General features: G+C 44.1%; 1 protein-coding gene across 1 annotated transcript in view; it reads left to right on the top strand.

The window, feature by feature from the left end:
• Window positions 1-12,001, top strand: part of FAM20A (FAM20A golgi associated secretory pathway pseudokinase) — a 59,003-nt gene that overhangs the window by 1,541 nt on the left and 45,461 nt on the right. The window lies entirely within an intron of this gene.

The following is a 12,001-nucleotide window of genomic DNA, read 5'->3' as shown; positions in this document are numbered from 1 at the left end:
ACACAAACACAGGCACATACTCCTAAGACCTTGTTGTCGGAGCCCATTCTAGGAATCGGTGCCTTTCTCCACTGTTCTCCATCCATTTCTGAATCATTAGAAAATAGCGCCCTTGCAAATGTGGTGCCAGTCCCTGCCCTGTGCCTTTCGCTTTGGTTCCACCTCGCTGCAGTCACCCGACTTCCCTCTAAGGTGACTAAGCCTAACAGATTTTCCACACCTTAAGGCTGAGATGGTGATGTAAGAAGGAGACTAATCCTACTGTCATACCACTTCGGCTAAGAATGGCTTAAGGCTGTCACATTTGGGGACGCCTGCAGAAAAGCAGAGCCGGCTAGAATGTGTGTGCCTGTGGGTAAAGGCCTGCTGAGATGTCATTCTTGGACATTGCTCTTCTGTAGGATGGGACTGACTGGGCTGCAGGGCAGGCAAATTTTGTGCGACTTTCATGAGAGTGAAATCACAGCAGCTGTTTGAAGCTGAGTTCCAGATAGCATGGGGCTGAGCTATTGGGGAGCCTAGTTAAAATGATTAACAGGGAAATTGCACCCTCTGGAACCATCACTTGAGAGAATCCACATTGAGATGCATGAGAAGTGCAGAAGAGATACCTTGTCTTTGGTGCTGCTGGTTTGGAATGAGTCTTTTTCTAATGCAAATTAACCCCACAGTTAAGATACTGGTAGCCCTTGACTTATGGCCACAATTGGGACCAGAATTTCAATTGCTAAGGAAGGTGGTTGCTAAGTGAGTCACACCCAATTTTATGACCTTTTTGGCCACCATTGTTAAGTCAATCAATTAAATTATGAAGTGAACCATGCAGTTGTTAAGCGAATCCATCTTCTTCCATTGACTTTGCTTGTCAGAACCCAGCAGGGAAATGGTAATCATATGACTCCAGGCCTCCGCAACAGTCATAAATGCATGCCGGTTGCCAAGTGCCCAAATTTTTAATCATGTGACCAAGAGGAAGCTATAAACAGTCATAAGCACAGGTCGTCACTTTTTCCAGTGCTGCTGTAAACTTTGAATGGTCGCTAAATAAATGACTGTTTTAAGTCAAGGACTACCTATATCTGGAAGAGGGAAAGGGTTGACAGGTTCAGGCATTTGCCTTAAAAAAAAAAGCAATATCCTGAGGACATTGAAATGGGAGGGGAACAGAAATCATGCAATTTCAGATCTCTACTCTGTTTTAGGGTTATTGCCAGAGGTGGGATGCTGCCGGTTCGCACCGGTTTGGGCGAACCAGTAGTTAAGATTATGTACAGTTTGCCAAACTGGCAAATGCCACCCCTGGCCCCGTCCCACCCCGTCCTATCTCACCGCGCCCGCCTTGGCCGGTGGCAAAAGTCACACCTGGCTCCTTTGCTCGTTCGCCCAGAACATGTGGCCCAGCTGACATCTGCGCCTCGCCCGTTCTGCTGACTGTGGCTGCCCATGAAGGTAAGGTGCTTGGCCGAAGGGCCGCCTCGGGGTGCACACAGCGAGGCTCGACCGCCTTTCGGGCCTGGCTCTCGCCATCCTTCCACCCCCATGCCACCCTCTCTCCCTTCGCCTTGGGTCAGGGGACGCGCCAGTCCCTGGCTCTGGCCTTTCCCAGGGCTTCCTCCCGCATGCTGCCCGCTCTCCTTCTACCTCGGGTTGGGGGATACGCCAGTCCCTGGCTCTGGCCTTTCTATAGCCCTCTATAGCCCTTCCCTATGTTAATTCTGAGCTGGTCTACATCAGCCTTCCCCTATTAAATACCTTTTAAAATATAGGACTAGAGTCTCCCAGATTCTCAGCCTCCACTCCTACAGTCTCCCATCATCCTTCTGTAGCCAAACATTTACCATGCTAATGGCAAATTTTGAGAACTATAATCCCAATATTTCTGGATATTATTACCAAGTTGGGAAAGGATAATTACCGTGAGGTATTATAGCAAATGTTCCTTTTTCTGATAACTTAATTAACACCAGAAGGACCTGTATTGGCTGCACTCTCCATGAGAAGTGCAGATATGAATATAAATCTATTGATACAAAGTGTGATTCTATTCTCACTCGCCTATAAATACCAGCAGTCGCTGTGTTAGCCATAAGCAATTAAAAAGAAAAAAGAAAAATAATAATTACTAGGTTAATGGAAGTCATACTAAATTGTTGCAAGTATCTGCCTGTCCTGAATGGCATGGGATCAGGCTAAATGCAGGAGTACCTTTCTTTGAAGGTATCTGCCTGTCCCATAAGGTCAGATAAAGTTGGTGTACCCCAAGTTCCTTCCCTTAAATGCTGCCATCTGGTGGCACCCAGGAAGTATGCCTACTCCATAGTTGCCCCTTCTTTGGGCGGAACACTCTTGCCCCAGAAATCCAGCAGGCCTCCATCCTCCTCACCTTGCAGGAGGCTTTGAAGAGCTGGCTCTCCCCCTCCCCCAAACTTTGGGGGAGAATGAGGTTGAAGACCAGCAAGACAGAATGCTGGTAGGTGAAAGAGTCTTCCCCCCCCCCCCCCGGGTGTTAGCAGTTTTATTGTGATTGGTGGTGGGTGTGTTTTATATCATTGTTTTTGGACTGCCCAGGGCTATGATATCTCAAAAGGTATATCTTACGAATGAATGAATGAATGAATGAATGAATGAATGAATGAATGAATGAATGAATGAATGAATCTGCTCCAGGTGAGTTGGAAGAAAAACATAGATGATCGTAGAACTGTATCTCTCCAGCTAGATTGTTGAGCAGAGTAATGCAAAGCCTTCAGGCTTGAAAATTCACTTTTAATGAGTACCAGAAAAGTATCAGTGGTGACAAGGATGTTCACCTAGCTAGGATAAATGTCTAAATAACTTCCATTTTGGGAAATATACATTGCATCTGATTCTCATGTAGAAATAGTCCTCGACTTGCAATCATAATTGAGCCCAAAATCAGTGTTACTGAGTGAGAGAGTTATTAAGTGATTTCTGTCCCATTTTATGATTTTTCTTGCCACGGTTGTTAAGTGAATCACTGCACTGTCAAGTTAGTAACCTGGTTGTAAAGTGAATCTGGCTTCCCTATTGATTTCACTTGATAGAAGGTCGCAGGAAGGACAGTGTAACCGTCATAAATACACACCAGTTGACAAGCATCCGAATTTTGATCACGTGGCCATGGGGATGCTGCAACGGTTTGTAAGTGTGAAAAGCGGTCATGAGTCACTTTTTTTCAGTGCTGTTGTAACTTTGAACGGTCGCTAAACGAATGGTTGTAAGTCGAGGACTACCTTCTTCCATTATAACAGTGTCTTATGAGCATTAACTATATCCGCATGCCACAGGTGGCACGTAACACCCTCTCTGTGGGCACGTGAGCCGTTACCCCAGTTCAGCTCTGCCATGCATCCACCAGCCAGCTAGTCGTCAAATTATTATTAATTATTATTATTAATCATATTTCTATGCCGCCCACTCTCCGAGGACTCTGGGCAGCTTACCACAATCGACAGTATACTAAATAGCATATTGCCCCCAACAATCTGGGTCCTCATTTTACCCACCTCGGAAGGATGGAAGGCTGAGTCAACCTTGAGCCGGTGAGATTTGATCCGCTGATCTGCTGAACTAGCAGTCAGCCGAAGTAGCTGCAGTTCAGCACCCTAACCACTGCGCCACCTTGGCTTCTCTCTGCCGCGCATGCGTGGGGGGCGAGTTGCATACGGGGGGCCACACATGCATGCGCGGGGGTATGTGCATGGGGGGCACATGCACATTGCATTTTGGGGGTTCAGGTGGGCGTGCGCGCAATTGTGCACACACACGCTTTGGGCACTCGGTCCGGAAAGGTTACCCATCACTGACCTATACCTTTTTTAAAAAGCAAAATCAGCCATTACTATCATCCTATTTTAGAAAAGTCACACTTGCCCATTAGTGGTGCCAGTTTAAATCCAGTGTCATTCTTATTGAAGCATTTGGTCGTGATGAAAATGTAGGGAAGCTAAGCCTTTTTAGAGATAAACAGTACAGACAGTTCCAAGATTCAGAACATGAAATCCGTCCTTTTTGAACCGAGTACCTTTGGTAACCTGACCTTTCAGAAATTGACAAGCTCTGTATTTCCTTACTTCTTCTAAGAGATGATGACAGAGCCAAAATGTGACCATTAAACCAAGGTATACTTAAAAAGAGTAAAGGGGGGGGAGTGGAAATCCTGAAATGTGCTGAGGTTCATACCACAGTGAAATTAAGTCAGGTTCACAGCTAAGGAGATTTTTCTAAAGATTTGAATTCATCTTAACAGTTGAATCCACAAAAGTCTTGCACAACTCAAACAACCCTCCCTATCTATAGCATGTCAATCATTTGTGACCTTAAAAAAGAGGGAGGCGAGGCACCTTATGTAAGACTTCCCTGTCTAGCCACAGCATATTCTTCCTCTTCTCCAGAGCCTCCATGAAAACTAGGGAGAATGTAATATTAAAAAAAAATGATGACTTTGGTGTTTCACAATGCACAAAGTCCTATTATGGTTTGTTAGCTTTTGATTTAGCAGCGTGTATGAATCCAGCCAATTCAGGCATATACACATAACTGTGGTTTAATGTGGTATAAGAACGCCGCCGTTGTGAATTATGATCTGTAGTACAGGTAGTCCTCAATTTACAATCACAATTGAGTCCAAAATTTCCATTGCTAAGCAAGACAGTTGTTAAGTGTGTTTTGGCCCATTTTACGACCTTTCTCGCCACAGTTGTTAAATGAATCATAGCAGGTGTAAAGTTACCATGTTTCCCCTAAAATAAGATCCTGTCTTATAATTTTTTGAACCTCAAAATAAGTGCTTGGCCTTATTTTCGGGTAGGTCTTATTATTTTGGGGTGCGTGGAGGAAATCAGAGGAAATGGCGGGGACTGGCTGTGCATGCGTTTAAATATTTGGGGGAGGGCTTATTTTTGGGGAGGGCTTATTTTCAGGGGGGCTTATTTTAGCACATGCCCTCAAAAGCCCAGTTGGGCTTATTATCAGGGGATGCCTTATTTTCGGGAAAACAGGGTAAGTAATACAGCTATAAAAGTGAATCTGGCTTCCCGATTGACTTTGGTTGTCAGAAGATTGCAAAAGCTGATCTCATAACCTGGGGGCATTACAACCATCATAATTACATGCCAGTTACCAAAAACACCTGAATTTCAATCACGTGACCATGGGCATGCTGCAAGTCATAAATGTGAAAAATGGTCATAAATCACTTTTTTCAGAGCCGTTATAACTTTGAACGGTCACTAAACAAATGGTTGTACGACAAGAACTACCTGTACATTGCAGAAGTTTGGTTTATTCATGTAAATCAGGTTAGTACATCTTCTTTATATACCCATGAAAAGCAAGACACACACTTTGTTGTTTAGGAGTATTTTTTATGTCTTTAAACTATGCTTATGCTACCTAATTCTTTTGTTCACAGAATGGTTGACAACGTGTAATTTTGGAAAAAGAGAATTATAGATAAATATATAACACAAAGGCTGAAATTATATAAAATAAATAAGTCTGCTTTAGAAACTGCAATGTAGGAAAAAAAATACTTGTATGATCTGGCTCTGGGGCTGCTGTTACATCTGGCTTGCAAAATTCAGAGTAGTCATTCAACGACAGCAAAGGGTTGCAAAACAACTGACATTGGCTGTGGTCATCAGACTCTGTGTAACACCCGAAAGAGCACAAGAATATTTTCACCAAGGCCATTGCCCTTCCTCACAGAGTAGAGTTTTACAATCAAAGGGCACAATAGAAAATTTTCTGATGTCATAAAGGATTTCTTGATTGTCTAAAAATATGGTTGTACTGTACTTGTGACATTTGGGTGCTGAGCCATTTAGGTTATAACACGAAGTACCAGTAGCTTTTATTGGACTCTGAATCAAAAAGAAAGTCAATTTAATGTGACTTAGTACACTACATCCTCTTCCTGTTTCACAGAAGCCCTGATCTGCAATGTGTTGTCCCTAATACAGCAAGGTAATGTGTGAAAATGTAATGTATTGGAGAACAACCATCAACCGGAGGGGTCGAACAGGGAATTAGTCTGGAGTCATTATATAAACACAAGTGGACAAGGTCTGCCCCCACCCCCCTCCTTGAATGCCATTGAGCCTTGTCTAGTCTTTCCTAGGTCACAGCTGCCAGTCCGCAAAGATTTCTGTAAAATAGGCATAGCGCAATAAAGTGGCTAATTTGAACTCTACATGTCTGTTATTTGCACCTGATAGAATGGGTGTCACTTTTAGTTAGGGCTGACCAGAATCTGAAAATATGGTTTCTTGTTAGTATTCAAATTCTGGTCAATGCTCATCAGAAAGGGAAACCATTTATTTTGCATGCTCCTGTTTAAACATAGATGAGCAGCTGATGGAGGAGTATGAGTTGTATGGAATAAGGATAAGTAGGTTATGTGAGCATCCATATTCATCAGCTGGAATGGCTTAGTGCAATACCATGTGAATGTACTTTCTAAAAGAACCAGGATTAGAGTTGGCTCATTTTGCGGTTTGCTCTCTGTTGAGGGCCTTATCCCTGATATTAGGTCTTATCTCACTAGCATATTACAGGGAGTAAAGTAATGGAGAGAAACAGCTTTTCCACGTTGCTGCCTATCAACTATTTCTTGGACCGAAGTCCTGTGGATTGCTCAAGCAGATACATCCAGGTCAGTGCGTTTCCGAGGCCAGCCTTGGCCTGCTAAAATCCACACCGAAGTTTAAATAAGAGCAAAGAGATTGCTGTTTGAGCAACAGCATCTTTTCCAAATGCGGCAGTCAAGCTTGTTTAGCAACTTACCAGCTGCCTTTAAAGTGAACAGGGTCACTTTTGTCCTGCAGGAAAAGTCATGCTGAAAATCTTGTGTAGGAGCCAAAAATCTTTATTGTAAACTGCCACAGTATCAGTCTGTCACTGGATCTCTATATCAACACAGCTTATATGATAGCAATAGCATTTAGACTTACATACCGCTTCGCAGGGCTTTACAGCTCACTCTAAGAAGTTTACAGAGAGCCTATTGCCCCCAACAATCTGGGTCCTCATTTTGCCCACCTTGGAAGGATGGAAGGCTGAGTCAACCTTGAGCCAGTGAGAATAAAGTTTTTATGCACGCTGGTGCATAAGCGCACCAGCGTGCCTACCATCCCTGTCCTAATGTTCCCTTTTATTCGTATCCATTTCATGTATTCATAATCATGTTTATACTTATATCTGTTATCTAATGCGTGCTTGACAAAATAAATAAATAAATAAATAAATAAATAAATAAATAAATAAATAAATAAATAAATAAATAAATAAATAAAATATTGCTTAGCGCATTGTAAGCCGCCCTGAGTCTCCAGAGAAGGGCGGCATATAAATCAAATTTTAAAAAAAATTTAAAAAAAATAAAGAATCGAACTGTTGAACTGCAGACAGCCGGCAGTCAGCAGAATTAGCCTGCAGTACTGCATTCTAACCACTGCGCCATCACTACTATTAGTTTTGATCCCTGAGAGAACAACAACCTCTCCTTCCACAAACACACACACACACACACACACACATATGTCAAAAATAGTATAAGGTAAGAAGAAGAACTGGTGTGAGATCCAGAGAGCGGATCAAGGAGCATTGCTGACCTTACTTCAATTCAAGGAAATGAGTCTTCTCTTGCTGAAATGTGACAGTGGAGATAAAGAAACTTGTCGCTTAGCACCAACGGCTCATGACAACAGAGATGAAAGACAAGCTCTTTCGTTCTGGCTTTTTTTCTTTCTTTCTTTTTTTGGTTACATATTTAAACATTTATTCTCAACAATAGGTTTTAGCAAAATGCACATAAAATTATCTCGACCGTATCAATTCAATACATCCCCCCCCCCCAATGTTAACAGCGTTGTTTGTCAGGATGGGCTTTCATATCTTCCTTGCAGCCTTCCTTGCAAACAATGCAGTGTGCTCCATTACATGTTTGTCTTCATTGGAGAACCAAATAAAAAAGGCTTTCAAAAAATCTTTTTAGTCTCTTAGCTGGAGTGAGGTAGGGTCACCCTTCTTTTATCTGAGGGACACATTCCATCTGAGCCTGTGATGGGCTCCATCTAAGCACACATGCCACAGGTGGCACACAGAGCCATCACCCCAGGTCAGCTCCACTGCACATGTGCACGCACCTCCCACTGGCCAGCTGATTTTTGGGTCTGCTGCGCATGTGGGGGCAGAGGGAGCGGTCCACCCCCCCGCCGCCCGTTTTTGGTCCAGGAGCTTCAGGGAGGCCTGCTAGGCCGAAAATGGTGCACGGGGGGTGGAGAACTGCAGAGGGAGCAGTGCACACACAGCCACACCCCGCAGCCTATTTTTGGTCCAGGAGGCTTCAGGGAGGCCTACTAGGCCGAAAATGGTGCATGGGGGGGGGGGTCACACATGTATGTGTGGGGGTTTGGGAGAAGTGCAGATGGTCACGCGCGTATGTGCAGGGGGTCACATGCGCATGCACGGGGGCAGGAGGCATTGCATTATGTGTGTGGGCACGTGTACACGCACACACACTGTCGCATGCGCACACATGTTTTCGGCACACGAAGAAAAAAAGGTTAGCCATCATTGATCTAAGCTATTAGATGGAACTGAGGCAAGCAATGAGTAGGGATAGAGTCAACACACATTAAGTTCCCCCCCTTTTTTTTCTGATATCTCCTTCCCTCCTCTCCCCCCTTCCTCTAAAGTAGCCATCCATAAAGAAAGATTCTTTATTAATTATTTATTCGGTTTGTATACTTCCTGCTCCTGCCAAAGCCAACATGCAGCAGTTAACAAAAATGACAATAACAGTAAAACTCAACCCAAAGTAACCAACCTCCAAAGAGGGCCCTTTTCCCTAATATCCCAGCTCAAGGTGAGGCATGTGGGCATTGTGGAGCACATTGATGCTCATTGGGGAGGCAGCTTCGAACAATATGTGCCAAGCTGGAAATCATGAGGCTCCAGTTGGCTCTGCCGGTTCAGTTCTTGGCCATTTTTCTGCCTGTCCATTTTTCCCCCCCTAGCTTTAATGCAACTTCAGTCCTGCTACAGACAGCTTTTTGCTTTTAATTTTGCCTGTGGCTTGACTAAGCAGTCATCCGGTCAATGCGCAGAGCGCACTCCTCCTTTGGCATTGATTACCCTGTCTCTGGTTTCACAAATAGGATGAAAAGAATGACTGAAATCCTTAGTTATTTGGCTTGCTGTGTGTGATTTTTTCTTTGTCTCTATATGGGGATGATCCATTGACCTAGTAAGTGGCTGAGCAAGCAACTTAAGAGATTCAAAGCCTAGTGGTGGAACAGCAAACAGCGGAGCTGTGGACCTGTCCTAGAAGGTGCAAAGCACTGAAACTGATTAGCCCACATCTGACTTCGGGCTTGTAACTGAAGGAACTGGGCCATAGTATAGTACTTTGGCATCCTGGTTGAGGGCTGCGGCCCTCCCGAGCTCGGTTTTTACTGGCAGAGGGTTGCAGGAGACTGTCACAGCTGAAAACGGAGATCGGGAGCCCATTTTCTCTGGCAGAGCGCTTGAGCCACCACAGGCACCCCCAACACGAGTGATGTCGATCTGGTCATACCACCCTGGCCATGCCCACCATGGTCCCGTAAGGTCAAACACAACCGTGATGCAGTCCTCAAATGAAATCGAGTTTGACACCCCTGCCCTAACTCCTTGCAGTCTCTCATTAGTTTATGTACAAATTGTCCTCTACTTACAACCATTAGTTTAGTGGCTGTTTGAAGTTTTAGTTTTACCACCGGGCCTGGTAGCTCAGCAGACTAATAGCATTGTGATTAACACCAGCTGTCTGCAATTACTGTAAGTTCGAATCTTACCAGGCTCAAGGTTGACTCAGCCTTCCATCCTTTCTAAGGTAGGTGAAATGAGGACCCAGTTTGTGGGGGCAATAAGCTGACTTTGTATAAAATATACAAAAGAATGAAGGCTATTGCTTAACGCATTGTAAGCCGCCCTGAGTCTCCGGAGAAGGACGGCATATAAATCAAATTTAAAAAAAAAAAAAAAGTTACCACAGCACTGAATAAAGTAAGTTATGACCATTTTTCATACTTATAACCAATGCACGATCCCTGTGGTCATGTGATCAATGTTTGGACGCTTGGCAACTGACTTGTATTTATGACTGTTGCAGTGTCCTGGGGTCATGTGATCACGTTTTGCAACCTTGTGACAAACAACGTCAGCAGGGAAGCCAGATTCACTCAACAACCGTGTTACTAACTTAACAACTGCAGTGATTCTGTTAACAACTGTGGCAAGAAAGGTTGTAAAATGGGGCAAAACCAGGGGTGAAATGCTCCTGGTTTGGACCGGTTCGGCCAAGCCGGTAGCAATGACAGCCGGTGGTTCAGAGAACCAGTAGCAGCGGCGATGTGAGGCTCCGTCCACCCGCCTGGTCGTCATTACTTCTTGGTTTTAACCAGGAAGTAACCTGTTACCCTCTGTGCATGCGCAGAAGTGTTTGTGCATATGCAGAGCATCCCCACGTGCAAATGATGCACATGAGCGAGCAAATTGAGTGTGCGCACACAGCACATGCACTTCCAAACCAGCTGGGAAGGTAAGTAGATTTCATCCCTGTGCAAAACTCACTTAACAACTGCCTTGCTTAGCAATGGAAATTTTGGGCTTAGTTGTGGTCTTAAGTCGAGGACTACTTGTATTTAAAATCATTTACACAGGAAAGTCGTTTCTCAAACTCTACATGTTCCACAGCTCTAATTCACTGGCTGTATCTCAGGTGTGCCCATAAGGACAACCACTGGGTGGCAGCCCAGAGATTTTTTTAAAAAAACTGATTCTTTGCTTTCAAGGTCCAACTGTCGACACATGTATATGATATATAAGGATTTTAAAAAGATAGTCAATAATACAGTGGGAAAGGGAAAAGAGGGAGAAATGCCATGCACGAGTAACAGACATGTAAGGAGTATTTCCATATCCCGGATGACATTGGATGGGACTGAAATTTGAACCAAGGGAGCCACAAGTTGTGGCCTTTGGAATATTGTGCATGGGAGGTATGTGGCCTTCTATCCCATGTACACCGTAGAGGTACCCTTTGAGGGAGATGGGCAGTTTGAAAATCTGATAAATATATATATTACGAAAGACTTTCCATGCTTTGCTGCCTCTTTGCCTTCTGGAATGTGGCCCCTCCTACCAGGGAATCCAGACTACATTCCACCACAGGTTGTATCCTGGGACACTAGAATGCAACTTCACCCTATCTGCTGTCCCATAGATTGATTATGTACCATCAAGTTATTTTCATCTCTTTTAAAAAAAAAAAAAGAGTCCCTGCGGATTTTGCTCCACTAGTCATTGTTGACTGTAGGGGGTGGTGCTCATCTCTTTTTCAAAACTATTGAGCAGCGCTGTCCAAGATATTTCTGCAGTCATGTGGGCATCATGACATCACAGAGCACTGCTACCGTCCCGCCTAAGCGGTACCTATTTATCTACTTGCATTTGCATGCTTTCGAACGTCTAATTTGGCAGAAGCTGAGGCAAGGACAGGAGCTCACCCCGTCATGTTGAGCTCAGGTTTTGAACCTTCATCTCTTAGCCACCACATAAATAGATAAGTCTCAATGAGTCCCCTATATCGATTGGAATTCTCAGCCAGCAAAGATTGGTAGGTTGATCTATATCGGTACTGAGAGGAGACGTTCACTGTTCATTTGCTCAGGAACAATTGATCCGATTCCCAGTAACTAGAGGCAAACCATAAATTCCATGTCTTTTTTGAGGAAAGCAAGGCCACCGATTCATAGCGACAATCAGAGCCAGCTTCATCATTAACTCCTTTGTAAAAAGCAATGAAGGATCAATGACCACAGTTTGTAGGAGCAACCCTGAAAGGTTGCATGAAAGAAGAAAAAGGGAAGTACTTACAAGAAGAAGCATGGGGCAAGCTCCGGGAGGAAAGGAAAGGAAATATAAGCCGCCCAAG

The sequence above is a fragment of the Pantherophis guttatus genome, chromosome 2 (genome assembly GCF_059756535.1).
Source record: "Pantherophis guttatus breed Tessera chromosome 2, ASM5975653v1, whole genome shotgun sequence".
NCBI lineage: Eukaryota > Metazoa > Chordata > Lepidosauria > Squamata > Colubridae > Pantherophis > Pantherophis guttatus.
This window is presented reverse-complemented; position numbering and strand designations above follow the sequence as displayed.